This window comes from Sapajus apella, unplaced genomic scaffold, assembly GCF_009761245.1.
Source record: "Sapajus apella isolate SASKATOON/1434 unplaced genomic scaffold, GSC_monkey_1.0 scaffold1, whole genome shotgun sequence".
NCBI lineage: Eukaryota > Metazoa > Chordata > Mammalia > Primates > Cebidae > Sapajus > Sapajus apella.
In genome coordinates this window covers 31840704-31854804 of record NW_022436941.1, presented here as the reverse complement: position 1 = coordinate 31854804, position 14101 = coordinate 31840704, and the positions used below count along the sequence as shown (strand labels likewise).

The following is a 14101-nucleotide window of genomic DNA, read 5'->3' as shown; positions in this document are numbered from 1 at the left end:
TCGAATTGGGCAGGCATTCTTTGCCTGCCCAAATTGTCCCTCCATTGACCAAACCTCGAGATTAATCCCTTCTTAAAATAATGGGCAGCAGAGAGGGATTTGCTCCCTGACATTCATATAGATAATGGTTCCTGCTCTGGCTAACAGGTCCTGCCCTAGTAAGGGAGTGGGACCTTCTGGCATGATGAGGAAAGCATGGGAGAAGAGGTAACTTATGAGAAGGCATAAGTTACATAAGGCATAAATTACTTATGGCATAAGTTACGTAAGGCATAAGTTACTTATGCCTTCTCATAAGTTACAGCTTAGGGGCTGGGAGAAATATCAGGAGATGCCTTGTCCTAGGACTCCTCTGATAGTTACAGACTTGGAGGACAACCATCCAGGACAGGAAAGCAAAACTAAGAAGGCTATGCCAGTGTCCAGGAGAAGATTGACCTCCTGGTTCTCTATGGTTAGCTTTACCTGGGACTCAGTGAGGGTGATAGCTTGTGTTGGCGCTTGCCCTGGGCACCCTCGGTCCTGCTGTTGGGTCATCTGGTTAGCCACCTCAGGCCCTGGGAACCTTCATCCCCTGGGACAGTGTTTCTTCCAATGATCCCTTTGGCACAGTGGGCAAGGACGAGGAGGTTGTCCGTTCCACTGGAGACAGTCTTGCTTAAAGTGTCCTGGTAGGGGCCGGGCGTGGTGGCTCATGCCTCTAATCCCAGCACTTTGGGAGCACAAGGCGTGCAGACCACAAGATCAGGAGATTGAGCCCATCCTAGCCAACATGGTGAAACCCCGTCTCTACTAAAAATACAAAAAAATTAGCTGGGCATGGTGGCACATGCCTGTAGTTGCCAACTACTCAGGAGACCGAGGCAGGAAAATTGCTTGAACCCAGGAGGCGGAGATTGCAGTGAGCCGAGATCTCGCCACTGCACTACAGCACGCCTTGGGTCTATTCTTCTCCTCTGAGGTCATTTGGTCATGTACTTGACTGAGGTACCAGGGGTCCACAAACTCTTGAGCTGCTACTAGAGCAGCCTCTCTCTCATTGCTGGTTAGGATCTGACTAAGCAATAACATGATATCTTTCCAATCTAATTCAAAGGACTGACCCAGGCTCTATAGACGTCAATGTACTTGTCCAAGTCATCTGAAAATTTTCCTAAGTCTTCCTTGATTTGCTTTAAGTCAGAAAGTGAAAAGGGGCTATGTACTTTGGATGGGCCAAATTCTCCTTCTACTGCCTGTAGAGGGCAGAATTGGGGCATCCTAGTAGCCTGAGGTGCCTTGGCCATTTCAGCCTTCCCTGATTCCTCTTGGGTTATAGAGCTGAGGAGACCTAGTCCATATCCGTGAAGGGAGGAGCCACAGAGAGTCCTGGATATGGGGATAGTCCTGAGGAGGGACCAGTAGGGTATAGGTTACAGGCTTTAAATAGCTGAGGATTATCCCTTAGAGAAAAAAAATCTTGCATATAGGGAACAGAAAAGGTCTAATTGTTGAAGGTCTAATTGTAGAAGTGTGTTATAATTTATACTTCCCTTAGGAGGCCAGATTTCTCCGCTCAGCAGAGGTTATCACAGCCATGCTGTTTGACAGAAAAAATGAGCTGCTGCTTCTTCAAAGATTGGGGGTCAAATTGGTCCTAGTCATCCAGGATACACCTAAAGGATGATTTTGCCTTGGGAAGAGTAGCACCCATCTGAAATTGAACACAGGGATGCCTGCATCCCTGGTTATTCCTTGCAACTGCTAGCCCTGAGGTGTCCTCCAGTTCTAGCACCTTGCAGTTTTCCTTGCACCCTAGATGCGTGATCATCTTCTGGGACCACCCCCCTCTCCCCGCCATGTCCTAGGTTTAATCAACTTACCGGCATCATGGGCACACCATCACTAATGTCCTTTTTGGCCACCTTAAGGACCTGAGGACTGCCGGCCTTAGTAGCCCTGTACCAGCGCATCCTTGAAGAACTAGGCCAGTGAGGCTTGGGCAATGGGTGCCAATATTCCCTAGCAAGAGTTCAATTAACATAGGCCTGACCATAAACCTACCCTAGGAGAATAAACTCCTTGAGAAGGGCCTCTAAGCACAACAATCTTAAAGAGGGTAATGGCTGCCCACATGGCCAAAGCCAGAACAATGCCCTTGGGACCTGAGCCTTCTCCCCCATTCCACTTTTCATCATAGGAATATGCCCTAGGGTTGTAGGGCCTGTAATTAACTATGTGAGCCTTGGACCAGGTCTGACTACGGTATTCTAGATGGAGAAGTTCTGCCAAATGAAGAGCCAATCCTAGGCTTAAATAATAAGTACATAGTCCTTATATTTTCTCATTCAACTACAATGTGTGGTACTTTTCATTTATTTATGTAGATTTAGGTTTCTAGCTGGTATCATTTTCTTTCTGCTTGAAGAACTTTCACATTTCTTATAGTGCAAGTCTACTGAAAATTGTTTTTTTGTTTTAGGTTTGAAACTGTAAAAGTATCTTTTATTAAAAGTGTAAAAAACCTGTTTTAAAAACAATTTTTTACATGTATAGAAGTCCTGTTTGGCAATTTCTTTACATATTTTAAAGATGTTGCTGTATTATCATCTAGCTTGCATTGTTTCTGATGAAAAATTTGCACGTAATGTTTTTTTCCTTATGACTGCACTTAAGATTTTGCCTCTGTTACTGATGTTAAGCAATTTGTTATCTGCCTGTATGTAGTTTTCTCTACATATTTGTGCTAGGGCCTTGTTGACCTTCTTAAACCCTTGGGCTACTACAGTTTTCATCAACTTTGGGAAATTTTCAGGCATTATTGAAAAAAAATTGTTTTTTAGTGCTCCCTCTTTTATCTTCTTTGAGGTCCCTGATTCCTTGTGGATTTGGCTGTTTAACGTTGTCCTACAGTTTACTATGCTGTATTTTTTTCTTCTCTGTGTTTTATTGTGGTTAGTTTTCATTGTTGTCTACTGCTTCACTAATTTTACTTTTATTCAATGTCTAATCTGTAGTTAATTTTACCCACTGTATTTTTCAGCTTAGATATTTTTATTTCCAACTTCCTTTAGTGACCCTATTAGTGAGGTTAACTTTAATTCTTTCCCTGACCGCCTATTTCCAGCAGTGTCTCTTCCTCTTTCAGTCCTTTTCTGGCAACATTACTTTCTTTCTTGCCAATATTTAAATTTAAATTATGCCTGTGTACCATTCCTTCATTTTCTTATACCTGCCAAAACCCAGCTCTTCCTTTTGCTCCACACCCATTGTTTAGGGTGGAACAATTTTAGAGAATAAACAGAAATCAAGTACTTGGGCCATTTCCATGTTAACAACGAACAAGTCAAAAATATCTCTAGAAGTTTGATTTGAATTCCTTTTATATCTTGTATTTCTCGGCTTAATGTATTTATTCCTTTCTCTAGTTTCGTGAATATATGGAATATAGTCATAGTAACTTTCATTGTTTCTGTGTTTTATCATGTGTTACTTCTGATTCAGTTTTGATTGATTGATTTTTCTTCTCATTTTGAGTTGTATTTTTCTGCATCTCCCACCTGGTAATCATTGATCCAGTGCCTGGCATTGTGAATTTTACCTTTTTTAGGTACTGGATATATATATTTAACTTTTTTTGAATTTTGTTTTGGGATATGCTTAAGTTACATGAAAATATTTTGATCCTTTTTTTTTTTTGAGCCAGAGTCTTGCTCTGCCATCTAGGCTGAAGTACAGTGGCACGATCTCGGCTCACTGCAACCTCTGCATCCCAGGTTCAAGTGATTCTCCCAGCTGTCTCTCAGCCTCCTGAGTACCTGGGATTACAAGCATGCGCCACCACGCCTGGCTAATTTTGGTATTTTTAGTAGACATAAGATTTCACCATGTTGATCAGTATGGTCTCCAACTCTTAATCTCGTGATCCCCCACCTTGGCCTCCCAAAGTTCTGGGATTACAGGCATGAGCCAGTGCGCCCAGGCCATTTTATCCTTTTGGCTCTTTCTTTTATGTTTGTTAGGTGTTACAAGAGGTACAGAGTCTGAGGTGAATTTATCTTCTCTAATGAGATAAAATCATCCTCAGTACTCAAAGGGAAGCTCCCTGTGTTATCAGGTTTTAAACTTTTATTTTTGGGACCTGATATGATTCATAGCCCTGTGTGAGTTCTAGATGGTATCTTTTAATTTTTTTTATGTGGTTGTTTCTTGAGTATTGAGTTGTTTCCTTGCACCCTTGAGTTGTTCAGTACTTAGCTAAATAATCAAGGGGAGTCTTTGCTGATCTCCTGAGTTTTCTCTTTGTGCAGATCTCTCCTCTCTAATAAATCATGTCCTTTCTTCAGTACTCTGATTACTTTCATGTGTGTGTGCTCTGAACTCAGTCTCCTCAACACACAGAAATTACTGGGTTTGGACTGGCTCTTCCTTCCTATGTTGTGGCCTGGACATTTTCTCTGTTTAGTGAGCTGGGCTCAATTTATTTGTTTATAGTCTCTCAGGAATCAGTGTCCTTCATATGCTAGTGTCCTGTGTCTTGAATGCTGTTTCATATATTTTTGTTTAGTTGGTAGTTGTTCTAGGCAGAGGATAAGTCAGTTCCTGTTTTTCCATCTTGACTAGAAATGGAAGTCTTAGAATTAGTGATTTTTATATCTTTATTTTTTAAAAATTAAAGATTACAGCAGAATTTCAAGAATAAAACAAAGAACTCCTCTGTGTTTTTTACTTGATTCATCAGTTGTTAACATTTTACCATATTTGCTCTGTGGCTTTCTTTCTGTCTTAATATAAATATCTATTACTAGTTTTCCTACACCATTATTGAATTAGCTGAAGGTATCATGTTCCTTTATTCCTAGTTACACATATATTTTTAAAGAGCATATCCACAATGTAATGATCACATTTGAGAAATTTAACATTGTCATATGCTATTTTTGAAAATACAGTCCGTATCAACTTTAGTTATCTGTCCCAATACTGTCCTTTTTTGGCAATTATTTTTTCACTCTGAACCAGAATTCATTGCGCAGTCACTAATTTCATTTATTTAATAGTTGTTGTGTCTCTTTAGTGACTTTTTATTTTGAACATGAACATGGAAATCACATGAACCTGTGATTTGGTAATTTTTCATTTTTTGTTTACATTACAGGAAAGGGGTCTCAGTGCAGATCCCAAGGGAGGGTTATTGGACATCGCACAAGAAAGAATTCAGGACAGGTCCACAGTGCAAAGCGAAAGCAGGTTTATTAAGAAAGCAAAGTGGGGAAAGTACAGCTACTCCATAGACCGAGTAGGGCATTTCTGAAAGTAAAAGGAGGAACATGTCCACTCTAGGTACAATACTTGTTTATATACAGGATAAAAAAAGATCATGGGGAGATGTGCTCCGATATAAGGTTTTGTGATAAAGGATACTATATTTTGCAATAATTGATATTATTATCTTTAAAGCAAAATTAGGAATGTTTCTGTTCTCAAGATATTGGGTTATCAGGACACTCCTAAGTCTAGATCTGTTTAGTAAACATTATCAATCTGTTCCCTTAACCATAAACATTTAGAGGCTAGAAACACCTAACTTTCTGGGAATGCAGCTTAGCAAGTTCCAGCCTCATGATTCCTACTCAAAATGGAGTCATTCTGGTTTGAATGCCTCTGACATTTATAGTTATTTTGAAGTGTGTGCATTCTGTCTTTAACCCTGAGGGCATGTATTTTGTGTGGTTTTCTTTTCTTTTTTTATTCTTTTGTATTCCTATTGGAGGAAATATTAGAAGATAGAGACCTAGGTAGCCATCTTTTTTTCCCCCAACTACCTGCTGTCTATTTTTCCATTATTCTTTGAGCACTTGTTCACTTCTTGACATAATGAGATATTCCAATCTCATCTTTAAAGTTCTTTTCTACATTCCTGGAATAAACCCTTTTTCCTAGGAGTCCTGGTTTCTTTTAGTGGAGAAAATATTTGAATATTCAATCAATTTACTATGTATGGAATTTTAGGTTTCACAGTATTTGTAATTACAAATAATGTTGCAACAGATATCTTTGAACAGTTGTATTTTTGCAACATGGGTGTCTTCAGGGTGAATTTTTGGAAATGATATTTCCAGGCCAAATTGTAAATGTACCTCTTACCTATTTTTATTATATATTGCCAATATAATTATACATTTATATTTATATAAATTTCCTCTATGTATCTTGTATCATTTTCCATATTCAGCAGAAACGTATGAAGATGTAAGTGTCTACTTAATCTGGGCAGCAGAGTTTTTTCTCAGACTTTTATCTTTTTGTTATTCTGATAGGTAAGAGATGATATCTAGGGTGCTTTTATTTTATATTTCTTTAAAAAGAGTGAAATTAAACATCTTTTCATATGTTTAACAGCTATTATATTTTGAAGACCTATTTTCTGTGCTGAAGATGAATTTTACTTTGTCTCCTTATTCATGTAAAATTTGTCTGCATAGCGTAGTCAGCTTCTGAAATAGTACAGTGATATTTATAATCCTCAAATAATGCAAGGTATTTAAGAGGAAGTATGCCTTACCTTTTAAACATGAAGTGAATTGAAATATTGGTAATGTTACATATACCACATAGGAATAAAAAGTAATGAAAAATGCTTATATCAATAAGATGAATCAGTCTTATTTAGTGGTCACATTATCTATCTATCTATCTATCTATCTATCTATCATCTATCTATCAATCATCTAATCTATCTATGTATATAGTATAACTTGAGTCTGTACAACTAGGGTTTCAACTATTTATATCTTTAAAGCAGTAATTTTAAATCCTGGCTATAGAGCCACCTCTGCTATACCACTGGATTTGAAAACATTGAAATCTTGGTTGAAGTCATTTCAACATTTGAAAACTTGGTTGAAATGAGAGGATCACTTACTTGATGCAGCAAATTCAAGGCCAGCCTAGGTAACATAGCAAGACCCTGTCTCAACTAACTAATAACTGGCTAACTGTACACACACCCACACCCACACACACACCCACGTATACATACATGCTTTAATCTATTTTAAAAAACATGAATTTGTTCCCACACAATTGACATATTAGGAACATGTGAGCTTATTACTAATTTTGCATTTGTTTATATTGAAACCTGAAGAAGTACTAGGTTAATGCAGAAAACTATAACTAGCTGAACCAACCTGTGTAGGAATACATAGTAGACACACACTTCAGTCTTTTACTGGCTACCTTCCTTTACCTGTTTGTTATGAGCTACACTCATCCTCATGGGGTATTTTAACTTTCTGTCAAATTTTGGATAATTCTCCCACTTTACAGTAATTCACAAGTTACAACCTTTCTGAAACTTTCTTTGATACAAGCAAACTTCAGGTCTTTTCAAAATAAAGTACCATGTTAATATAGTAGTCATGTGCTTCTTAACATTTAATATGTATAAAACTATGCAAAGTTGTTAGAATTAGGTTTCTGTTTTAAAAAAATGTATCCCTGATTAATTTCTTGAGTATTATGCCTCTAACCCCATTTGTCCATAAGCCCCGTGGTTTTTATTTTGTAATTTTTGTACAATCCCATGATTATTAGGCACAAAATATTTTGTTACGGCAGAACTTAAATGTTAGAATTAGTGGTGGAGCTTTAAAGTACTGATGTGTAGACCCCCATCCAAAGCCTATTATATAAGAATCTATGGACATAGAGCTAATAATTGGTATTTTTAAAAAGCTTGCAGTTGCTGGGCAGGGCATGGTCACTCACGCCTGTAATCCCAGCACTCTGGGAGGCTGAGGTGGGCAGATCACTTGAGTGCAGGAGTTCAAGACCAGCCTGGGCAACATGGCAAAACCCCGTCTCTACCAAAAATAAAGGAAAATTAGCTGAGCATGGTGGCCTGGTCCTGTAGTCCCAGCCAGGAGGCGGAAGTTGCGGTTAGCAGAAATTGTGTCACTGCACTCCAGCCTGGGCAACAGAGCAAGACACTGTCTCAAAAGAAAAAAAAAAAGCTTGCAGTTGCTTCTTATTGCAGTCAGAGTTGTGAACCACTAGTCTAGGGAAACTGAGAAGCTTTGGAGAAAATGAAGAGAGGCTCTTATGAATGGAAAGTATCTAAAATTTCCTTTGAACTTGCAATTGAGTCTTTGAAAACTTCAGTTTTAGGGAAATTTAAGGAGTTTTCTGGATTTCTATATTCCATAAGGACACAGAGACTCAAAACACATTCTTCCTATGTAATGGGCAAACTCACAATAAAAATTGTTGTTTCACAGAACCGTTTATTTTGAGTTATTGTGTGGCGTACAAACTGTGCATTCTTCATGGAATTTTTATGTTGCATCTTAAAAAATTCAAGCAAGAAGAAAGCAAACAAGTAGTTGGAGGTACAGTCTGCAGTGAAAAGCTATTTATGAAACGATTATTTAGTTATTTTTCCAGCATGAGTTATCTTGTTGATTTATTTTCAATGTTTTATTGTAATTACAACTCCAGTGGTAGTTTGTTCTTTGATCCAGTGTTGTAGAATAAATACTTTTTGGTATAATAAACTTAGAACACTTAAATTACTACCTGTTTGTAGAATACTGATTTACCTCACTACACAGCTGTGAGTTCAAAGCTAGAAAGCAAGAAAGGACATACTATGCATTTTTGAAAGATACACATTTTCCCCTTGTATGTAGTTTTATCTTTTTCAAGAGTTGAGTACAAAGTTTACTTTCTTTATTTCATTTCTTAATCTAACTGGTATTATTTACCTCTATAGGCTTCCTAAGCATGAAATAGGCATTGTAGGGTTCATGTTAATTATTTTAGAAACCTGAGATGCTATTTAATATATGCAACTGATCTCTTTTTTGAGGGTAGACGAGAATAAAATTTCTGTAAATTCAATTGTTATTCCTCCTTTTTATTATGAAATAGGTGTGTTTATTTCTAGGAATCATTTTATTTTTGGTCACAAAACAACATTGCCAAAAAAGTCACATTTAAGAATTTAGACAATCGGCCATATGACTGTAATCTTAGCACTTTGGGAGGCAAAGGCGGGTGGATTGCTTGAGTCCAGGAGTTCTAGACCAGCCTGGGTAGGCATCGTGGCGAAACCTGATCTCTACAAAAAATACAAGAAGAAAATTAGCTGGGCTTAGTGGTGTGCAGTGTGTGTTTGATCTCAGCTACTTGGGGTGCTGAGGTTAGAGAATCGCCTGAGTCTGGGAAGTCAAGGCTTCTGTGAGCCGTGATTGTGCCACTGGGTGACAGAGCAAGACTGTCTTCAAAAAAAAAAAAAGAAAAAGCATAAGTCTTTTAAAATTACATTTTATATTTCAGATAAAAGCAATATTCTTAAATAATATTAATTTACAACTCAGAATTCTGAAAAATATTCTAAAATTAAAAAATCTCAAATCAGTAATTTATTTTCCTGAGGCACTGGAAAATGTGTGCTGTCTTTGTCACAATCTTAAAGTAGTCAGTCCTATTTCTAATTATCCAGTGAGGTATTGTGACTGGTTAGGTAAGATGATGATTTTATGTAATTGTTCTTTTTAGGAAGATTTGAGGGATAGGTCATTATTTTAGTTAGAAAGGCAGTTACAATGAGAGGCCTCTTTCATTTTCATATCCATAGCTTCTCACAGAGCATGTCATATGAAGAGTGACTCACTAATCTTGCCCTAGAATGACTTCTCTTTACATATACTCACACTGCAAAGTTGGTAGCTTAAAGTAGTAGAGTGCTTTTCCTTATGGCTCTTCACTTTTAATGATTAAGCACTAAAAGATTACTCTGTAATTTGTAGCCAGTTTAAACATATTCTGCTTAGTTTACCTAGGTAGTTATTCTTTTTTATTTTTAGAAATGGGGTCTAGCTCTTGTCGCTTAGGTTGGAGTGCAGTGGTGTGCTCATAGCTCTCTGTTGCCTTTAACTGCTGGGCTTAAGTGATCCTCTCACCTCAGCCTGTCAAGTAGCAGGGACTGCAGGTGTGCACCACCGTGCCCACCTATTTTTTTTTTTTTTTTAAATTTTTAGAGCCGGGTTCTCACTATGTTGCCCAGGCTCATCTTGAAGCTTTGGGCTCAAGTGATTCTCCTGCCTCAGCCTGTAATCCCAAAGTGCTGGGATATAGGTGTGTCCCACTGTGCCTGTCTAGGTAGTTATTCTTAAAGTAGTTTTTAGATATGAAGACCTTTCGGTTCCCACACTTTTCCCTCCAAGCATCAGGTTGTGTCAGGTCTAGCACATTAAGAATTAGTTTTTATGGCTAGGCGCAGTGGCTCATGCCTGTAATCCCAGCACTTTGGGAGGCTGAGGCAGGCGGATCACCTGAGGTCAGGAGTTCGAGACCAGCCTGACCAACCTGGAGACACGGCATCTCTACTAAAAATACAAAATTAGCTGGGTGTGGTGGCACATTCCTGTAATCCTAGCAATGAGGCAGGAGAATCATGTGAATCCTGGAGGCAGAGGGTGAGCCGAGATCGTGCCATTCCACTCCAGCCTGGGCATCAAGAGTGAAACCCTGTCTCAAGAAAAAAAAAAAAAAAAAAAAAAGAGTTTTATATTTGAATCTGAGCTCTTCCATTGTTTAGATGTGTGACTTTAGACAGATTAATTTCTCTGACATTCAAACTCCATATTTATAAGATGAAGATATTTTCTTCATAGTGTTGATAAAAGGAGTATCAGTGGAGTGCAGTGGTATGCTCATAGCTCACTTGCCTTTAACTGCTGGGCTTAAGTGATCCTCTCACCTCAGCTTCCCAAGTAACAGGGACAGCAGGTGTGTACCACTGTGCCCAGCTTTTTTTTTTTTTTTTTTTTTAACTTTTAGAGCCAGGGTCTCATTATGTTGCCCAGGTTCGTTTTGAAGTTTTGGGCTCAAGTGATCCTCCTGCCTCAGCCTGTAGGAGTTTGAGTTATCTTGTTGATTTATTTTCAGTGTTTTATTGAAAGTCGGTGAGTGTGCAAGAGGTTGGTAATATTAATGAGGAGAAGCAGGGGGTCATTTAGATAAGGAGTGGGGTTGGAAAGAGCTAATGGAGACCATCATTTCCACCTGTTGGTTCTATGTGAGAGAGAGAAAAAAAACATTTTTTGACAGAGATTCAGAAGAAGGAAGTGTCCTGAGGGTACAGACTAGTTTATACCTTCTGGGAATAAGTACTGAGTTAAAATTTTTTTTTTCCCTAGAAGTCTATTTGAGGGGTTTGAAAATAGATGGATAAGGCAGTAGATGAAAAGGTTGATTGGGTTGGAGGTGGAAAGAGAGTACTTTGTTTTTTTAAAAAAATGTTGAGCTGATGGAGCCAATGAAGGAGAATCTGGAAGTACAGGAAATAGGAAATAACAGAACAGCTTGTCTAGGATGCGGAAAGGGAATGGGAAAGAGTGGAGAGCAGGAATGTAAAAAAAGAAGTTAAAGAAGAGATAAAAATCTCCCAGAATCCTAACTATAGTTCATTCTTTTCTTTAAAATTTTCAAATAGGCCATTACTGTTTTAACAATGTTCTACTAGAGCTGGATCAACAGAGGAATCTTCTCTGGATATGAACTATAAAACTCAAGGAGTTTGTGAGGATGGCACTAAATAAGGAAGTAGCTATTAATAAATGGGAAAAGATCACAGGGTGCTGGCCCTGAAAGGGACTGTGAAGGTCTTTTATTCAACACTTAATTTTTGGTAGGAGAAAACTACTGAGGTTAGGTAATTTACTTCTGAAGAATAGAGGTGACTATGGCCAGTTATTTTTCAGGTTACTGTTCTTCAGAAGAACAAGTAAGGTAGCCCTTAAGTCCAAGAGGAATAAAAGCAATTGAGGAGCACCAAGAAGCTGGAAAATTATTGGGAAAGAAAAGCTAATATAATTTCTTAATTTATTTTTTGGACTTATCTGTGTTTAGGTACTTAGATTTACTTTTTTAATAGCAGTAGTAATATGCTGGTAGTCATATGGTTCTCTAACTTTTGAGATTGAACAGTGACTGAGCTAACGCAGCTCAGCATCTTTGGTACCAGTCATTAGAAACTAATCATTTAATTTGATTATATTGATTTTATTTAAAAATATTTAATTGATCTTTGTCCACATAGTATTTTTGTTTTTATTTGTATTCATTTCGGTTATTAATGTTTGATGATCTGAGACTATGTAATACTTGAAATAACAGGATCTTGGGCCAGGTGTGGTGGGTCACGTCTGTAATCCCAGCACTTTGGGAGGCAAATCACTTGGGACCAGCCTGGCTAACATGGTGAAACCCCGACTCTACTAAAAATACAAAAATAAGCCAGTTGTGGTGGCACATGCCTGTTATCCCAGCTACTTGGGAGGCTGAGGCAAGATAATCACTTGAACCTGGGAGGTGGAGGATGCAGTGAGCCGAGAATGCTCCACTGTACTCCGGCCTGGGTGATAGAGTGGGACTCCCTCTCAAAATAATGACAAGGTCTTAAAAGTTTCAACGTTTCTATTGTTAGAAAGGCTTTAAGAGAAAGTGAAATTCTGCTGACATTGAAGGACATAGTTAACTCAGAAGATTCATATTCCTCTGATTTATCAAGTAACCTTAGTCCTTTGGTTTTTTGAAAACATTCACCAGATAGGAACATGCTTATAAATCTGGACACCACGAGATAAATGATGCAGGAAAGGAGACTAGTCAATTCCTGCTGTATTTATAGGGGAAAATTTTAAAATCTTGTAAGAAAAATGAAGATATCCAAGAACTCATTACAATGAGTTATGCCGTTGAAGGAATTTCATACATATAACCAGTTTTTGAAAATTATTATATTATCATTATGAAAACTTGAATATCCCAAGGCTGACACAAGTATGGTACTGGTAGTGTTGCCTTTTTCATGCATCTTGTGCTTGGGTTCATTGAGCTTCTTTGATCTGTATTTATTTTTCATCAGATTTTGAATAAATTTAACCATTATTCTTTGAGTACTTTCCTTGTCTCTCCCCCTGTCTCCTTAGAAGTTTCCACATACACATATTATTTTTGTTATTAAAATTCTATAATTATTTTTTATAAAAATTGTATGTATTTATGCTATGCCTTATATTTTGATATATATTATGTAATGATTATCACAATCAAGTTAATTATCTATCACTTACATAGTTATTATTTCTTTTCTTGAGGAGAACACTTAAGATACATACTCAAAGTATATAATAAATTCAAAGTATATAATAAATTATTCTTAACTCTAGTTATCATACTGTACATTAGATCTCCAGGACGTATTGATCCTGCATAACTGCAACTTTGTTGCCTTTGACCAGAATCTTCCCATTTTTTTCTCCCTTAGCCCCTGGCAACCATCGTTCTATTCTCTTTTTCTGAGTTTGACTTTTTAAAATTCCACATATGGATGAGATTATACAATATTTGTCTTTTTATGCCTGGCTTTTTCATTTAGCATAATGGCCTCTAGATTAATCCCTTTTGTCAAAAATGACAAGATTTTCTTCTTTTTTTATGATTGAATAATATTCCACTGTATGTGTGTATACATACACTCACACGCAAACACAGATTATATTTACTACAATTTCTTTTCTTTTTTTGTTTTTTTTAACAAGTTGGTTGGTTCCCAGAAATTAAAATTCTCACTCTGCCTACATTGAATTCTGTTCTTATTCTACAAGGCAACTGGTACTTCTTCACACCCCTTGCCCTGCTGGGAGAATCACAAAAGACCCATCCCCTCCCTTTTCTGTGCCCTGGATCTTCTAGCCATATCTAGTAGGATTTTGAGACCTAGAGAGGATAGATGACTATGAGAATGAGATCAATAAAGCAGCCAGGCTTGGGTGTAGACGTTAACAGAATATGAGGGAATTGAAGGAAGAGACAAAATTTACTCTTGTCACCAATGAGAAATTTTATGTTTTTTTTCTTTTTTTTCTTGAATCCATTAATTTTGAGTTGTTTGAATTTAAAAGTGATTATATGCTTTTGTTATTTATATATGAGCAGTATTTCATCACAACTCATCTTAAAGATATTTGATAATTTATGATTTATCCTCTATTTCTACAGCAAAATGATCACATTTTTGTCAGTTGGTAATAAATTTTTTTCTTTCTTT

The 14101-nt window shown here is 37.3% G+C and overlaps 1 protein-coding gene across 7 annotated transcripts in view; it reads left to right on the top strand.

The window, feature by feature from the left end:
* The window catches only part of FER (FER tyrosine kinase), a 484379-nt gene that overhangs the window by 74643 nt on the left and 395635 nt on the right, over window positions 1-14101 (top strand). The window lies entirely within an intron of this gene.